The 19,513-nt window shown below is 38.8% G+C and overlaps 2 long non-coding RNA genes across 6 annotated transcripts in view; both read right to left on the bottom strand.

Moving 5' to 3' along the window:
• Positions 1 to 4,589: 4,589 nt before the first annotated feature.
• Positions 4,590 to 19,513, bottom strand: part of LOC113652812 — a 30,352-nt gene continuing 15,428 nt past the window's right edge. For all 5 annotated transcript variants that reach the window (XR_007140813.1, XR_007140822.1, XR_007140817.1 and 2 more), the window contains 2 exons: positions 5,075 to 5,191; positions 4,590 to 4,641 (listed from right to left, as the gene is read on the bottom strand). This is a non-coding gene — a long non-coding RNA (uncharacterized LOC113652812). The remainder of the gene's footprint in view (positions 4,642 to 5,074; positions 5,192 to 19,513) is intronic.
• Positions 10,320 to 18,870, bottom strand: LOC125141439. The gene is made up of 4 exons (XR_007140807.1): positions 18,503 to 18,870; positions 14,866 to 15,039; positions 10,762 to 10,823; positions 10,320 to 10,530 (listed from the first exon to the last, which is right to left on the bottom strand). It is a non-coding gene; the product is annotated as an uncharacterized LOC125141439 (long non-coding RNA).

Genomic DNA, 19,513 nt, shown 5'->3' with positions numbered 1-19,513 from the left:
TTTTTTAACCTTATAAACGATTCTTGATCATGATTTGTATTTTTTATAAAATATAGATGTGTAAAAATCTCTCATCGATCATAAACAATGTAAATAAAGGATATTAGAAAGAACATTGTACTGTTTACTACAGATGTCACTGTTACTATTTCAACACAACTTAGTGAACCCTTCTTTCTCCACAGAGTAAATGGGATCATGTCTTTCATGCCTCCACAACTGAGAAGTGAACGTGGGGTTTTCTTCTCAAATCTGAGCTCCTTCCCTGTTTACAGAGTGACGTCACATCAGCACGACTGCACACAGCATCAGAAATAAACAAAGTCAAACTTCTTACCTTTAAATGAGTCACACTGTATATACACAAGTATTAGCTTTAGATGGATCAACATACAGACATTCGTTTGTTCAATCTAAAACACTGACTATACACATAGCAGGAAATCTAACCCACCTTGTAGGTACAAATCTAACACAACACTACTGTGTGTTACACTAAAGGATTTGTGTAGGTGGGCTTCAGGGGGCTATAAGTGACATGGTAGAATGTAGTGTACCAATGTGTGATATTTTATCAGTACATAATGATGAACAGAGAACAAAACCAGTCTGTTATTAATGTTGTACAACAAAAATATAGATTCACTACAGCTGCTTATAAATACAAACACAGTCCACAGCTTAATGTCTCCAAAATCCACAGAAAGGTTCCACAGAACGAAACCTGACGTCTCTTCAACAGTAACGGTGATAAACCTGACCGACCGTCACGTGCGACCGTCTTTGTGTTCACCGTCTGTTTTTACCACATCCACCATCTTCTGATGCAGTGAACCAGACAAAAAACTGTCTATAATTCAACTACAACAGATTAACAACAATCACGACCCAAGAACAAGAATGTGATCATTAACAGTTTGGTGTCTTTGTCGAGCTCCAAGTAGAACAAAACAGGACTTTTTAATAACAGTGGTCACGACACTACACTCACCTGTGACACATTATTCATCCTCTCTCTTTTTACCTGCTTGTACACTTGATAAGCAAAGAACAAAGAACCCCATCAAAATAAAAGTCTTCATATAAAAAGTCACATTTAAACTCCATCCTCTACAAACAGGTCAGTGTTAGAGAAAGAAAATCTTCATCACACATCTGAGTTCGCTGCCTAGCTTGTTTCTAACATAATAAGAAGATAAAGCTGAACATTTTCCCACTTCGTCTGTCTGATGTGTCGAGGTCCAAAATGATGGTTGATGTTTTATTGACCACAAGCTCAGTCCTTGGTAAAGTTTAGCAGTAGTGCAGACTGAAGGAGACTTTTGTTTGTCCTTCGTATTGGGTTAAAGTTTTAAAAAGCATTTATGTTTTATTTTTATTAGAAAGAACAATTGAGTAAAAAAGCCATGACAGAGTGAATCTCCCCACAACACTGTGTCACACACAACAAAAGATGAGGAACTTCAACATAAAGACATACATGAAGGACATTAGAGTGTTTTAATATTTACTTTTTATATTTTCTATCCATATTGATCCCATTTTGTCAGTCTGATGTTTTTCTCATCTGTGAGAGTTTTGTTAAATGTCACTTTCAATATAAACAGAACAGAAAGTCTTTCACTGGTGTTTAGTTCAGAAATGTCTGTAGTTCTTAAATGCATGCAGTTATTTTGTAGAGATATTTTTACATACATTTTAGAGAACACTTAATGTTTCATGATTCATATATAAAAGCTATAAAATGCCTCATATGATGTTATAAGATGTTGTCCATGTGGCCCAGCCCTCAGTTCAGATATAACATGTTAGTGTAAAAAGTGACACAATCTTCTGTAAAAGTACCAGAGGTTTGTGTAAAGATGATTAGAGGAACTATTAACACACATTAATCCAAACAGTGCAGTTCAGTGTTACATTAAAATAATAAACCATGCAGTAATACAGTTATAAATAAAAATACTCACTCAGCTTTTCTGGAGGCTTTGACCACTGGCAGCAGCTTCAGAAGACATTCATGTGATGGATCATATTTACTCAAATTAAACACATCCAGCTTCTGTTCTGAGGTCAGTAACACAAACACCAGAGCTGACCACTGAGCAGGAGAGAGTCTGGTTCCTCTGAGACGACTGTAACCTTCTCTGTTCAGGTAAGTTTGTACTTCCTGCACTAGAGAATCATCATTCAGTTCATTCAGACAGTGGAACAGATTGATGGATTTCTCTGGAGATGGATTCTTCCTGATCTTCTCCTTGATGTACTCCACTGTTTCCTGTTTGCTGTGAGATCTGCTTCCTGTCTGTGGCATTAAGTCTCGTAAAAGAGTTTGATTGGTCTCCAGTGAGAGACCCAGAAAGAAGCGGAGGAACAGGTCCAGGTGTCCATTCTCACTCTGTAAGGCCTTGTCCACTGCACTCCTGAGGAGATCAGACATGTTTAGATTTCTGATGAAACTTTTAAGATCTTTCTTCTCTAACACATTTCTCTTTTTTGAGATGAAATACAGAAATGTGTATAAAGCAGCCAGAAACTCCTGAACACTCAGATGTACGAAGCTGAACACCTTCCCCAGGTGAAGCCCAAACTCTTCTCTGAAGATCTGGGTACACACTCCTGAGTACACTGACACTTCTCTGACATCAATGCCACACTCTCTCAGGTCGTCCTCATAGAAGATCAGGTTTCCTTTCTCCAGCTGGTGGAAAGCCAGTTTTCCCAGTGCCATGATACTCTTTCTGGTCTGCTGAGGATCAGGGTCACATTTCTGATGGTACTTTTGGTCCTTGTGTTTGATCTGAAAGATCAGGAAGTGTGTGTACATTTGAGTCAGAGTCTTGGGGCTGTCTCCACCCTCTGCTTCATCCAACATTTGTTGTAGAACAGTGGCTGAGATCCAGCAGAAGACTGGGATGTGACACATGATGTAGAGGCTTCTTGAAGACTTCAGGTGAGTGATGATGTTATCAGCCAGGCTCTGATCACTGATCCTCTTCCTGAAGTACTCCTCTTTCTGAGGATCACTGAAGCCTCGTACCTCTGTTACCTGGTCTACACACTCAGGAGGGATCTGATTGGCTGCTCCTGGTCTTGTGGTTATCCAGAGGAGAGCAGAGGGAAGCAGATTCCCCTTGATGAGGTTCGTCAGCAGCACATCCACTGAGGCTGACTCTGTCACATCACACAATATCTCATTCTTCTGGAAATTTAGAGGAAGTCGACACTCATCCAGACCATCAAAGATCAACACCACTTTGTAGGAGTCACAGTCTATTGATTCTAGTTCTCTTATTTCTGGGAAAAAGTGATGAAGAAGTTTCATCAGACTGAGATTTTGCTGCTTCATCAGATTCAGCTCTCTAAAGGGAAGTGGGAACATGAAGGTGACGTCCTGATTTACTTCTCCTTCAGCCCAGTCCAGGATGAACTTCTGCACAGAGACTGTTTTTCCAATTCCAGCAACTCCTTTAGTCAGCACAGTTCTGATGGACTTGTCTTTAAAGATCTCATTACATTTGATGGGTTTCTCCTGTGTTGCTGGTCTCCTGGACGCTGCCTCAATCTGTCTCACCTCATGTTCATTATTGACGTCTCCACTCCAACCCTCTGTGATGTAGAGCTCAGTGTAGATCTCATTCAGAAGTGCTGAGCTTCCATGCTGTGAGATTCCTTCATTAATTCTTTTAAACTTCTCTCTCAGATTGGACTTCAACTTTGTCTGATACACAGAACCTACAGACTCTAAAAAAAAAGTAATATCTAGTTTGTAATAAATAGTTATAATGCAAAATCGTACAAACGCTGCTATTAATTCCTGACTGATGGACTAAATATTATTGAAGCTGGACCAATGAACAGATACAACATGATATTAAAATTAAATGTAAAACTAAAAGTCTTCATATCTAAAACTATTTCCTCTCTCTAAAGTGAAGCTGATGGAATAAAGTCATGACTCAGAGCTCTTACTGTTGTGCAGTGTGTTAGCGAGATCTGTGTGGTTCATGTTCTTCAGGACGTGCAGTGTGATCTTCAGCGCTCCGTCTCTGACACTGTGCAGATCCTCCTCATCCTCCACCTCCCTCTCAGTGCATGCTGGGTAATCTGGACTCAGGAGCTTCCTAAACCTCTTCAGCTCATTCTTTATCAGAGTGATGACTTTGTGTTCCAGCTCCTGGATAGAAACACACAGGAACAGATCTAAATATTATCATGTTACAGTGAGAGAGACTTTTATTTTATCACAAGAATAAAAGTCTCTTTTTATTCTCACATTTAAAACTCATACAACTGATTACCCATAATGCTGCTGCACATCAAGACATGACAAGGGATCACAACACACACATTACACACAACACACACATTACACACAACACACACATTACACACAACACACACATTACACACATTAAACACAACACACACATTACACACATTAAACACAACACACACAACACACACATTACACACAACACACACATTACACACTTTAAACACAACACACACATTACACACTTTAAACACAACACACACATTACACACTTTAAACACAACACACACATTACACACTTTAAACACAACACACACACCTTGAATATAGAGTCCAGCTGATTTGTGCTGATGTTTGATTTTTGTGGTCTGTGAACAAACAAAACCCATCATGTAATATGGACTATATGTATTCATAGCTGCACAAATCACACACTAATAAATACACACACAGATATTTAACACTATCCTCTTAACACAATACACTGATTTCAGGATTTCCTAACTGACACCAACATGTTTAGAAACAAATGTTTGAATAAATGAATAAAATCTTTATATAGTCATTAATGTCCCAGGTGTAAATGTTCTTCTGTAGCACCACAGACCCTCCAGCTCAGGGACTGCAGACTGAACTGAACTCTTAAAGCACTTTTCCTCACTGCCAGTCCGAGAGCTGCAGCACTGCACAGTTTAGTGTTTTACTGCTTCAACACCTGATAAAGCTCATGAAGGGCTTCATAATGAGACGAGTGAGTTTGATCAGGTGGAACACTGCTGTAAAACACCTCACTATACTGACCTCACATCAGTAGAACTGTCTCTGTCTCTGAAGTTAATTGGAGGATCCATTGACTGGTCACTCTTCATGGACACACAGCTGGGTTCTGGTGAGTCTGATCTCTTTCCCTCCATCATTCTAGAACAGAAATATCAGCAATAATTAATACTCAGCACTGTTAAACAATGTGTTCATCATTAAACACCAATAATTCCATCTTTTTAATTCAGATCCAGTCTGTACACTTATTCAAACAGGAGACAGGCTTCATAAGTCAGGAATTACACTGATATCAGGAGTCCCAATCACAGCTAACTGACTCAGCTGGGTCTTAAAGCCTGTAGAGTTCACTGACACAAAGCTCTGCTGCTCTTATGCTCCACATTACACCGTCCTTTTTACTCTTCTCTCAGTCAATGATTTGTCTAAACTGTTCTTAGATCAGATCAGTGATATATTCACTGCTATTAAACACCTTAAAGTTGAGTTCCTGTGTTAACTAGTGAGTGTTTAGAGATACAGATGTGTTCCCATGAGACGGTGTGTATTTATTACTGGTGAATGTAAAAGTAAGTCACCTCTCGTCTTTCTTTAAGTCCTGTTTCCCAGACACACTCATGTTGGAGGTCATGTCTCCTTCTCCAGATTACAGCAGGACACACGTTTACTTCACTCCAACATCGGTGTGTTAAATTAAACCCTGAATCAGCACAGAGTTCACTTACAGGAAATAGTCACGCTATCAAGTTATAAAACAACCTGTGTACATTAAAGCTTCAGTACAAACCCACAAAACTCTTCTGTATCTAGTGTCACTTCAGTGTGTTTATATATTAGAGCTTTAGATACTCACTGTGTTTTTACTCCTCAAATCTTTTACTGTTCACTCGTCACTAAATGGAGCTGCTGATTTTCACTCTTACTGACACTGGTCTAACTGGTTTGTCTGGTTTATGCTGACGTGTGTGTGTGTGTGTGTGTGTGTGTGTGTGTGTGTGTGTGTGTGTGTGTGTGTGTGTGTGTGTCTCTGTGCATGTGTGTGTGTGTTTGTGCACTAAGGTAAAGTATAAAGCTAAAGTATAACATGCACTAATGCTGCTTACAATAGAATGCACACACAATGTGATTAAAGCTGAGCTTTTATACTTTTTTACTGTGGCCAGTTAGATTTGGCTGTCAGGTTTGGTTGGCTTTAGACGGCTACCATCTTATTTCACAAACACTTCTCGGTTCCCACGAATATCTCACCGTCGTTTCTGTGTGCACTGCTAATGTCTTTTTTCCTCTATTCTCATGGTTAACACTTCCATATATGGTCATATGGTTGCAGTAAACTTCCTGCAACTTGTCAGGCTGTGATTATATAAGACTGAAGCTTTCTCTTGCCGTGGAATTTGACAGCAAGCTATAAAACACTGCGCGTGCAGATACTCTCAGTAATACACAGTAGGCTTTATAAGTGTTCACTACAAGAAAGTTTACAGTAAAATAAACAATATTAAACTAATCAGCTCTATTACATGAGAACACACGATTAGAAGTAAAAGAAAAGCATTTCAGAATTTTCTTGAACATTCTGAAAATACACCGTAACACATAATGCATTATTGTCTTCTTTTCCTTGGGAATCTTCTTCCAGCTGTCTAGGTATACCCTCGGTCTCTTTTAAACACTCATACTCAAATATTTCAACTCTTCAACCAATTCTTCAACCTTTTGTATTTTTACATCAATTTTTCTTTATTCATTATACATTTCGCTTTTCTTTCCCTATTTCTCCTTCTCTTTGTATTATCTGTCTGTTTACTGACGGATAAGTTAACAATTGGTCGTGGTGTACCTTTATATTTATTATCATTTATTTGCTAAGAACCAGTATTAAGAGAACCAGTGTCAGGTATGTAGAGTCCTGTAACTCCATCCTGTACATGCCAGTGTCTGTTAACATCTCGTGCATGCTGCTGGCTCTCAACAATTTAGATTTGTTCTTGTCTTAGTGCCACTGCAGGATGACTGTGCATGTTGTGGATTAACCTGCTTGCCATCAGCAGAAGCAGAAGTTATTGAGTGGTTCTGTTTAAAACAGATGTTTTTGTAGTCCTTAAATGTCTTAATTATGTATTCAAATACAAACAGAGAAACTTAAGAAGACTTGTGTAAAGGAAGAATATATACACACACACACACACACACAAATATATATATATATATACACACACATATAAAATCACCACGACTTCCATTATAGCACTGCACTTAGTCACTCTAGTAGTGACTCGAATTAAAAAAATAAAACAAATGTGTTGTTGTGAGGTGTGGACTCAGGGAGGGGGATTAAAGGTGGTAAACCTTTATAATCCTTGTAATCAGTTAACTCTAGATTATCCAAATATGATAAGAACCAAAGCTGGGGAAAATTTTATATGGTGTGGGGATTTTAATGCACATAATTCACTTTGGGGTAATACTTGCACAGATAATAATGGTAGGGTAGTAGAAGAGTTTATGGAAGAATATGCTTTAGTGTGTTTAAATAACAGGAAGGGTACTAGATTCAATATGAGGGATTCTTCTCTGTCATGTAATGATCTAACAGTCGTCTCTGGAACTATAGCATTAGAATGTAAATGGGAAGTACTAGAGCAATCTACATTGGGAAGTGATCATTTTCCAATTTTATGCAATGTGGGACTGGAAATTTATCAACAAATAAAACAATGCCAAATAGATGGAGATTTGATAAAGCCGATTGGGATAAATTTAACAGGGTATGCATCAATGGAATGGTGAATTATAGCTTAGCTGGTGATATAGATTTGTGTTCTGATCAATTAATTACAATTATTATAAATGCAGCTGAAGAATCCATTCCTAAATCAGAAGGTAAAGTAAGATTGAAAATTGTTCCATGGTGGAATGATTAATGCACTAAAGCTGTTAAAGATAGAAATAAGGCCTTTAGAGAGCTTAGGGAAACCTTAATACCTATAACTTTAATTAGTTATCAGAAGAAATGGGCTCAGGCAGGGAAGATAATAAAGCAAGCTAAAAGGAAGTTCTGGCATTCATTCTGCTCCACTATAGGAAAGGAAACCCAAATAGGAGAGGTATGGGGTGTCCTCAAAAAATGGTTGGGGTTTATAGAGCTCAGAATATACCAGTACTAGTAGATGAAGGGAAAACAGCAGCGACCCAAGAAGATAAAGCCGAAATGTTCGCTTCCACCTTTCAAAAGGCACACAGCTCAGATAACCTAGTAATAAATTATAAAAGACAGAGAGAAGAAATATTAAAGCAAAATCGAGATATTTTTAATAAAAACCGATGCTGCTTTTAATTTGTGGGAACTTAAAAGAGTCTTAATGAGGGTTAGAAGTACTGCTTTATAGATAGAATCTGCTATACTATGATTAAACAGATGGATGACATAATACTTAAAGTAATATTAGATCTTTTTAACAAAATTTGGAGGGAAGGACAATTACCGCTATCACGGAAGCAAGCAATTGTAATCCCGGTTCATAAACCAGGGAAAGATGCTACTATAGCAGGAAATTATAGGCCGATAGCTCTGACATCTAACCTCTATAAAGTAATGAAAAAAATGATCATTAATCGACTATATTATATATTGGAAAGCAAAGGATTAATGGCTCCTTATCAATATGGTTTTCGACCAGGTAGATCCACCCTAGATACACTAATTAGATTAGAAACTGATGTTAAAAAGGCACTAGCAATGAAAGAGGTGTTAGTGGCAGTATACTTTGACATCGAAAGCATACGATATGATGTGGAGAGAAGGATTGCTGTTAAAGTTGCAAAGAATGGGAATTGAAGGAAGATTTTATAATTGGGTTTTAAGTTTCTTATTCGGACGATTGATACAAGTCAAGGTAGGAAATACAATTTCTGAGATGGTGTAGGTACACCATGGAACACCACAGGGAAGTGCCATTAGTTCTTTATTATTTAACATAATGATTAATGATGTATTCGACGGAATTCATCTAGGGATTTAAACAGCTTTACTGTATATGCAGATGATGGGGCAATGTGGAAGAGGGGAAGAAACGTTACCCTACCTCACTAACTTAGTTTAAATTAATAATCACCTCAGATTTACCTTACCTCACTAACTTGGTTTATATCAATAATCACCTCAGATTTACATTATCTCACTAACTTAGTTTATATTAATAATCGCCTCAGATTTACCTTACCTCACTAAGTTTCTATTAATAATCACCTCAGATTTACATTACCTCACTAACTTAGTTTATATTAATAATTGCCTCAGATTTACCTTAGTTCACTAACATAGTTTATATTAACAATTGCCTCAGATTTACGTTACCTCACTAACTTAGTTGATATTAATAATCGCCTCAGATTTACCTTATCTCACTAAATTAGTTTATATTAATTATCGCCTCAGGGTTACGTTACCTCACAAACTTAGTTTATATTAATAATCACCTCAGATTTACGTTACCTTACTGACTCAGTTTATATTAAAAATCGCATCAGATTTACCTTACCTCACTAACTTAGTTTATATTAACAATCGCCTCAGATTTACGGTACCTCACTAACTTAGTTTATATTATTAATCACCTCAGAATTACATTACCTCACTAATTTAGTTCATATTAATAATCACCTGTTTTACCTTACCTTACTAACTTAGTTTATATCAATAATCGCCTCAGATTTACATTATGTCAATAACAGTTTATATAAATAATTGCCTCAGAGTTACATTACCTCACTAACTTAGTTTATATCAATAATCGCCACAGATTTACATTATCTCACTAACTTACTTTATATTAATAATTGCCTCAGATTTATTTTATCTCACTAACTTAGTTTATATTAATAATCGCCTCAGATTTACCTCATTTCACTAACTTAGTTTATATTAATTGTCGCCTCAGATTTACGTTACCTCAATAACTTAATTTATATTAATAATTGCCTCAGATTTACGTTACCTTACTAACTTAGTTTATATTAATGATCGCCTCAGAATTTACGTTACCTCACTAACTTAATTTATATTAATAATCGCCTCAGATTTACATTATCTCACTAATTTCTTTTAAATTAATAATTGCCTCAGTTTAACTTTGCCTCACTAACTTAGTTTATATCAATAATTGCCTCAGATTTACGTTACCTCACTGACTTAGTTGATATTAATAATCGCCTCAGATTCACCTTACCTCACTAACTTAGTTTATATTAATAATTGCCTCAGATTTATTAAAATAAAATAATAAAATAAACAAATCACCTGAACGGCTTCCCAGGCGGCTGGAACACCAAATTCCCTCCTCTGAAGCTGTAGATCTTTCTGTAGTCCCTCCTCTACCGAACCGATCCTTTATCGCCATAGCAACGATACTCCAAAGCCCGTCCGAGGTAAGTCCCAACTGGTCCATGAATTCCTCCCAGTCACATCGTTAACTAAACTAAAGTGTAGGAAAGCAGTCAGATAGTCAGGAGGATTAGCGTAGCTTCGGCTGTCTGTGCAGCAGACTCAGAAGAAACAAGTCGTAAACTTTACTCTTGTACACATTATATACACAAATAAAAGTAGTAATAACACTCGGTCAGACAAATACAGACGCTTTAACACACTTTGTCAGTGGTTATTTACTCTATATATTAGCCTTAAAACTCGCAGGAGACAAACAACAAACCTCTCACACCGATCTGCAGCTCTAAACTCCACCCCTTCATCCAATCATAATTCTCAGTATACCTGCAGAGGCGGGAATAAGAAGGACAAGGGCCAATCAGAAAGAAATGAACTAACCTGCTGGGCAAAGCCACGTTTTTAGACAGTGTATTACTAACAAACTCTTAAAGGGGACGTGCACAATTATTTTATCACAAAGACACAGTTATGATATTATATGAACCACAAACAATCATAAATGCCCCATTACATGAAAATAAAAGAAATGATACTTAATATAACCCCAGCTGGGCTACACTAATGTTTCAGCAGAACAAAGTCATTCAATATAGGGTTTTAGCAGCACAAAGTCATTCAAATTAAAAAGATACCAAGGGAAATGGGGTTTAAATTAAAAAACATTAAATATATGCATTACAAATATAAATAAATAAATAAATAAATAAATAAATAAAGACAAATATATAGATTTAGAAATAAATAAAACATTTTCATTTGAAAAACATTTAAGCATCTGATGTACATGTGAACTAAGGGACACACACATACACACACTTACTGTACATACACACACACACACACACACATATGTTCTACCAGTACCTCAGGGTTTCCTCTGGGTTCTCTGGTTTCCTCCCCAGTCCAAAGACATGTGTTAAAGGCTGATAGGCATCTTTTAAACTGTATGTAAATAGGTGTGTGTGTGTGTGTGTGTGTGTGTGTGTGTGTGTGTGTGTGTGTGTGTGTGTGTGTGTGTGTCTGAAAGTGCTCTGCGATAGACTGGTCTCCTGCTCAGCCCTGTGCCCCTCAGGGCCGCTGCTCTACTCTGCAGCTGATGAGGTTTCCAGGCTCCTCATTTAGGGTAAAAATATATAAACTGAGTAAAAATAAAAGAGCTCTATAATGTATAAAAGCAGCAAACTTATTCAACTTTTATTATGCTATTTCAGGCTTACGTGCAGAAACATATTCATTTTTAAAAAAGTAAAAAAAAAAAAACGCCTTATGGGGAAAAAGGAATTTATTTACTGCATGTACAGAAAGTTGCCTAATAACATTTTCCATAGATGTCCATTTCTTTTCCCTGGATACGATGTGTAAGTGTAAGTAAGTGTGTGTAAGAGTGTCAAGCAAAGTGTGTAAGAGTGTCTAGTAAAGTGTGTAAGAGTGTCTAGCAAAGTGTGTAAGAGTGTATAGTAAAGTGTGTAAGAGTGTCTAGCAAAGTGTGTAAGAGTGTCCAGCAAAGTGTGTAAGAGTGTCTAGTAAAGTGTGTAAGAGTGTCTAGTAAAGTGTGTAAGAGTGTCTAGTAAAGTGTGTAAGAGTGTCTAGCAAAGTGTGTAAGAGTGTCTAGTAAAGTGTGTAAGAGTGTGTAGTAAAGTGTGTAAGAGTGTCTAGTAAAGTGTGTAAGAGTGTCTAGTAAAGTGTGTAAGAGTGTCTAGTAAAGTGTGTAAGAGTGTCTAGTAAAGTGTGTAAGAGTGTGTAGTAAAGTGTGTAAGAGTGTGTAGTAAAGCTCTCTAGCTAAAGGAATCATTCATTTTCAACAATCATTTTCTAGAGCAACATTTTGTAGAACTTCACAACAGTTTTAAATTAAACAACTTACAGTTTATCCATTTATAGTTATATTTAATGTGCTGGAACGTCCATGCAATATGGTAGTTCCTGTTCTAGTCTCAGTCTTCTTCTTCTCTCTCTCTCTCTCTCTCTCTCTCTCTCTCTCTCTCTCTCTCTCACATGTGTTAAAGGCTGATAGGCATCTTTTAAACTGTCTGTAAACACTTCACTCTGACCATTCCAAAGCACTGACACTGGAGACTCCTTCCATAAACATGTCTTTAATATCTAAGTGAAATTGTAAGGAGTAAAAAATTTGCAATTAAATATGTTTGATATTTATTTTCTGTCATATATCAGATCTGCTTTAATCACCGTGTCTGAAGTTCCAGTTCCTCCCAAAGTCCAGGAGAACTTTCAGGACAATGCAGGTCTGACAGCTTCATTTTTGAAGATTGTTAAATATAAACATGGCTTTAAATCTATAAATTAGCAACCAGCCATTAAAAAAAATAATAGACATGAAATTTGAAATGTGCCGACAAACAACTTGATTATTATGATTATTATGTATAAAAGGCTGTAGGGAACTTACATTTTACATTTACAGCATTTGACAGACGCCCTTATCCAGAGCGACGTACATAAGAGCTTAAATCTCTAACAACGAATACATTAATGCTGGTTCACTAGGTTACATACTTAAAGATACCATGAGTTTAAAACATTTGTTCAAAGATACAATGAAAAAGTGTCAAAGTTTTTTTTTTTTTTTTTTTTTTTTTTTTTTTTTTTTTTTAAATGCAAAGGATAAGGAAAGAAGTGCTAGTTGAAGTGCTTCCTGAATAAGTAGGTCTTCAACCGCCGCTTGAAAATAGCCAGTGACTCGGCTGTCCGGACCTCTAGGGGAAGTTCATTCCACCACCTTGGTGCCAGTACAGAGAAGAGTCTTGTAGTATACTTGCCTCTTACCCTGAGAGATGGTGGAACCAGTCGAGCAGTGCTGGTAGATCGGAGGTTACGGGGTGCAGTGCGAGGAATGATGAGGGCTTTGAGGTAAGAGGGAGCTGGTCCATTTTTGGCTTTGTAGGCCAGCATCAGTGTTTTGAACCGGATGCGTGCAGCTACCGGAAGCCAGTGGAGGGATCGCAGCAGCGGGGTGGTATGCGAGAACTTTGGCAGGTTGAAAACAAGCCGGGCAGCTGCATTTTGGATCATTTGCAGAGGACGGATTGCGTTCATAAGTAGACCTGCCAGCAGTGCATTGCAGTAATCCAGTCTAGAAATGACAAGAGACCGAACAAGTACCTGTTGAACTTGTTTCTGTCGGTGAGCCTGAGACCCATCTGAAGGCCAACAGCATCACAGGAAAATACAGAATGTGGTTCCAGGACCCAGAGTCTCCAGGAGCTCCGTATGGGCCAGACACGGTGTGGTGCATCAACACTGTGAGCAATGAAGTACGAGAACTGTACGTCTATGAAAACCTGGAGCAGCTCGCCCGTGACTACCCCACCAAGGTCCTGCTTTTACCAGAGTCGATGGGGAGCACCGGGGACACCGTGTACCACGGATCACTTTACTATCGACACAGTCTTTTCTTCATTAAAACTTCTTCACATGGATTACAGTGTTCATGATCACCTGGGTACAGTGTAGATCTCTTTTTCTCTCCTTCCAACCGTTTTCTTTCCCTTCACCACATTCACACCTAATTCACCTTACCTGTAAACTGGTTCCACATTTTGGTCTTCAGCTGCTGTTACATTAATAAGTCACAATAACTCCCATTTACCTTTTATAGAGTTTTAGTGTCACTAAACACAAATGTTCTGTGCTGTGCAGCATTTGCTCAGGGTTTTAAATGATCTGTAACTAAGTTCTAGTTCTGATCACATTTCCATTCTTCTTCTTCTTGACCTGAGTGCAGCTTTTGATTCTGTAGACCAGGATGTTCTTCTACACAGACTTGAGCACTGAGTAGGTCTCTCAGGACCAGTACTAAACTGGTTCACATCATACTTGTGTGCTAGACAGTTTTATGGTCAATTGTGAAGTCACTCATCAAGACAACATGAAATTTCATTTGGAGTTCCATAAAGATCTGTTTTTAGGAGCCTTGCTTTTCTCCCTCTACATGTCTCTTGTTCGACTCAAACACATGAAATCAGTTTTTATAGTTATGTAGATGACACACAAGTTTATATATCAGTGTCACTGTGTAATCAAGAGCTAATTAACAAACTGATTACATGCTTGAATGAAATATCTGACTGGATGTCACAGAACTTTCTACAGTTAAACCAGGATAAAATGGGGATATTAATTGTAGGAGATAAAGAAAAAAAGAGTGTGTGTGGGGTGTGTGTGTGTGTGTGCGTGCGTGTGTGTATGTGTGTGTGAGAGAGAGTGTGTATGTGTGTGTTCATATATATGTGTGTGTGTGTGTGTTTATGTATGTGGGTGTGTGTGTGTGTTTATGTTTCTGTGTTTATGTGTATGTGTGTGTGTGTTTATATGTGGCGTGTGTATGTGGTGTGTGTGTGTGTACCTCAGTATCTCCAGTGTACAGTGTGGATCCTTCAGCCCATCAGAGAGCAGCTTCACTCCTGAATCCTGCAGTTTATTGCCCCTCAGGTTCAGTTCTCTCAGACTGGAGGAGTTTGAGCTGAGAACTGAGGACAGAACTCTACAGCTTTCCTCTGTCAGATCACAGAGACGCAGACTGGAAGAGAAATGATGAAATATCAGAACACTGATCTCAAACACACAAACACAGCCATAATCCAGCTAAAGTTGAAGCTGTAACAGAAATGTCAGTGTGTTTGTGTCACACACACAAATCAGAGGACAGGACACCACATCAGGACATTTACAGGAGCAGGGACGTCTTTCTGCACTCCACAATCTCTCAGCTACAATTTATTATAAGACCATTAGGTCATGTACATAACACACACATGTGAGAGCGAGCAGCCTACAAACACTACACTCTGATCTGTGTTCAAGTTTCTACACCCAACACTGCAGATACAGTGCATTTTATTACAGAACATAAAGAATTATACAGCTGTACACTACCAGGTAATAACATGACAATACTAGTCGTACTTTACACTCAGTTATATGTTGGATTTCACAGAGACACTAACACAGTTGGTGTGTGTTGTTCTCTGTGCTCGTACACGTACAAATCTGTCACCTCCAGACCTCTGATTTTACACACACACTGGTTCAGGTGTTTGGTGTGGACCTGAGTACAGCTGGTGTGTTCACATACGTCCAGACACATCCAAACTAAAGAGAAAGGTTACATTTTTTAACCTTATAAACGATTCTTGATCATGATTTGTATTATTTTTTTTTATAAAATATAGATGTGCCATGGGGGTCACAGTCTAATGACTTCTGTGCCAGTCCCAAGCCCAGATAAACAGAGAGGGTTGTGTCAGGAAGGGCATCCGGCATAAAATATTGCCAGATTTAACCATGCGAATTGTCAGTACGAATTTCATACCGGATCACTCGAGGCCCGGGTTGATCGCCATCGGCACCATTGACCTACAGGGCGATGGTGGAAATTGGGCTACTGTTGGTCGAAGAAGTAGAGGAGGGAGGAGAGTGCACAGACAGAGAGAGAAGAGGAAAGGTAAGAGTGTAGGACTGAGAATAGGAACTCTGAATGTTGGTACTATGACAGGGAACTGTAGAGAGCTGGCTGATATGATGGAGAGAAGTAAGGTGGATATACTGTGTGTACAGGAGGCCAAGTGGAAGGGTAGCAAGGCTCGTAGTATAGGAGCAGGATTCAAGCTGTTTTATTATGGTGTGGATAGTAAGAGAAATGGGATAGGTGTGGTCCTGAAGGAGGAGTTTGTAAGGAATGTTCTGGAGGTGAAAAGAGTGTCAGACAGGGTGATGAGTCTGAAGTTAGAGATTGAAGGGGTGATGTTAAATGTTGTTAGTGGTTATGCCCCACAGGTAGGTTGTGAGTTAGAGGAGAAAGAGAGATTCTGGAGTGAGTTATATGAGGTGATGGAGAGTATTCCCACTGGTGAGAGAGTGGTGATAGGAGCAGATTTTAATGGACATGTTGGTGAGGGGAACACAGGTGATGAGGAGGTGATGGGCAAGTTTGGAGTTAAGGAAAGGAATCTCGAAGGGCAGATGGTAGTGGACTTTGCAAAGAGGATGGACATGGCTATGGATAACACTTATTTTCAGAAGAGGGAGGAACATAGAGTGACTTACAAGAGTGGAGTTAGGAGAACACAGGTAGAATATATCCTGTGTAGAAGAGGCAATCTGAAAGAGATTAGTGACTGTAAAGTGGTAGTGGGAGAGAGTGTAGCCAGACAGCATAGGATGGTGGTGTGTAGGATGACTCTGATGGTCTGTAAGAGGAAGAGGTCGAAGATAGAGAAGAAAACCAAGTGGGGGAAGCTGAAAAAGGAGGAATGTTGTGAGGAATTTAGGCAGAAGTTGAGGCAGGCTCTGGGTGGTCAGGTAGTGCTGCCAGATGACTGGGAAACTACAGCAGAAGTGATCAGGGAGACAGGGAGAAAGAAGATAAGGAGACTTGGTGGTGGAATGAGGAAGTTCAGGATAGTATCCAGAGGAAGAGATTAGCCAAGAAGAAGTGGGATATGGACATTACTGAAGAGAATAGACAGGAACACAAGGAGTTACAGCGCAGAGTGAAGAGGGAGGAGTCTAAGGCCAAGCAGAAGGCATATGATGAGTTGTACACTAAGTTAGACACTAGTGATGGAGAGAAGGACTTGTACAGGTTAGCTAGGCAGAGGTATTGAGATGGGAAGGATGTGCAGCAAGTTAGAATTATTAAGGATAGAGATGGAAGGGTGCTCACAAGTGAGGAGAGTGTACAGAGAAGATGGAATGAAATACATTGAGGAGCTGATGAATGAGGAATATGAGAGGAAAAAAGAATTGAAGGGGTGAACTCTGTGGAACAGGAAGTAGATAAGATTAGAAAGGATGAAGTCAGGAAGGCTTTGAAGAGGACGAAAAGCGGAAAGGCAGTTGGTCCTGACGCCATCCCGGTAGAAGTCTGGAAGCGTCTAGGAGAGGCAGCAGTGGAATTTTTAACTATTTGTTCAAAAGGGTTTTAGAAAGTGAGAGAATGCCTGAGGAATGGAGGAGTGTGTTAGTGCCGATCTTTAAGAATAAGGGTGATATGCAGAGTTGCAGCAACTATAGGGGAATAAAGTTGCTGATGAGCCATACAATGAAGCTGTGGGAAAGAGTAGTGGAAGCTAGGTTAAGGAAGGTGGTGGAAATTTGTGAGCAGCAGTATGGGCAGCAAGAATGTCTTGATACCTCAGGCTGTTGATGTTGCCATCCACTCTGCAGATCTCTCGCACAACCCCATACTGAATGTAACCCCAAACCATGATTTTTCCTCCACTAAACTTGACTGTTTTCTGTGTGAATCTTGGGTCCATGTGCATTCCAATAGGTCTTCTGCAGTATTTGTGATGACTGGGATGAAGTTCAATAGATGATTCATCAGAAAAATCAACCTTATGCCACTTTTCCACAGTCCATGTTACAATAGATAGAAAAAAAATGTCTGGAACATACTGTAACTGAACAAACAATGCATAATTGCATGATAAATAGTTTTCTTATACAAGAGTATGAGTGCATTATGGTATAGCATTACGTTAGCATCGCAAAGGTTGTGGGTTCAATACCCAGGGATCACAGATACTGATAAAATGTAAGTAACTCAAATGCACTAAGGGTTTCTTTGGATAAAGGTGTCTGCTAAAGGCATGAATGTTAATGTCATGGAAATGAAAACATTGACTTCTGTGTGTTGTTTTTGCTTTTCTTGTTTTGACAGCGTGGCAGGGAACAGGGGGTTTAAGAGGTGGGCGGGGGTAGTAGTATACCACTTTTTTTGAGGACTACACCACTATCTACACCTACAGAATGTAGCCCATTATTAACACCACACACACACACCACCACCACCACCCCCAGCACCCACACACACGACCACCATCTACACCTACAGCAGCTCTCTGGTGTTCCTGTATTTACAGGTGTTACATCAGTCAGTTAAAAATCAGAGGCCGTCTCTGATTGGTTGTCTGGTCCAGTTAGGCGGGCCTTATAGGGTAACAAAGAAGGCAATGGCCATAAGGCGGCTATAAACTCACCTTCGGCTGGTCTTTAGCGATGGGGAAGAATCTCCGATTGAAGCTGTCAGCAATCAGCACGGCCTGGAGCGGCTGTTCCTCCTCATCCTGCTCCCCAGAGCTGCTTTTCCTCCCCACACGGTGCTGCTGCTGCTTCCCTGCTCTCGCCGCCATCATGCTTCCCGGTTACTTCACTCCGGATCAAACCATCAACCTTCTCTGAACCTTTTTATAATCAGTGTGTGTTGTGATGTTGTGTGTTGTTATAATCAGTGTGTTGTGTGTTTTTATAATCAGTGTGTGTTGTGATGTTGTGTGTTTTTATAATCAGTGTGTGTTGTAATGTGTATTTTTTAATCAGTGTGTGTTGTTTTTATAATCAGTGTGTTGTATGTTTTTATAATTAGTGTGTGTTGTAATGTTGTGTATTTTTATAATCAGTGTGTGTTGTGATGTGTGTTTTTATAATCAGTGTGTGTTGTGATGTGTGTTTTTATAATCAGTGTGTTGAATGTTTTTATAATCAGTGTGTGTTGTAATGTTGTGTATTTTTATAATCAGTGTGTGTTGTGATGTGTGTTTTTATAATCAGTGTGTGTTGTGATGTGTTTTTATAATCAGTGTGTGTTGTGTGTTTATAATCAGTGTACACACAACACACACATTACACACTTTAAACACAACACACAGATTACACACAACACACACATTACACACAACACACACATTAAACACTTTAAACACAACACACACATTACACACAACATACACATTATACACATTACACACAACACACACATTACACACAACATACACATTAAACACTTTAAACACAACACACACATTACACACTTTAAACACAACACACACATTACACACAACACACACATTACACACAACATACACATTAAACACTTTAAACACAACACACACATTACACACAACACACACATTACACACAACACACACAACACACACATTACACACTTTAAACACAACACACTCATTACACACTTTAAACACAACACACAC

This window comes from Tachysurus fulvidraco, chromosome 1, assembly GCF_022655615.1.
Source record: "Tachysurus fulvidraco isolate hzauxx_2018 chromosome 1, HZAU_PFXX_2.0, whole genome shotgun sequence".
Taxonomy (NCBI): domain Eukaryota; kingdom Metazoa; phylum Chordata; class Actinopteri; order Siluriformes; family Bagridae; genus Tachysurus; species Tachysurus fulvidraco.
This window is presented reverse-complemented; position numbering and strand designations above follow the sequence as displayed.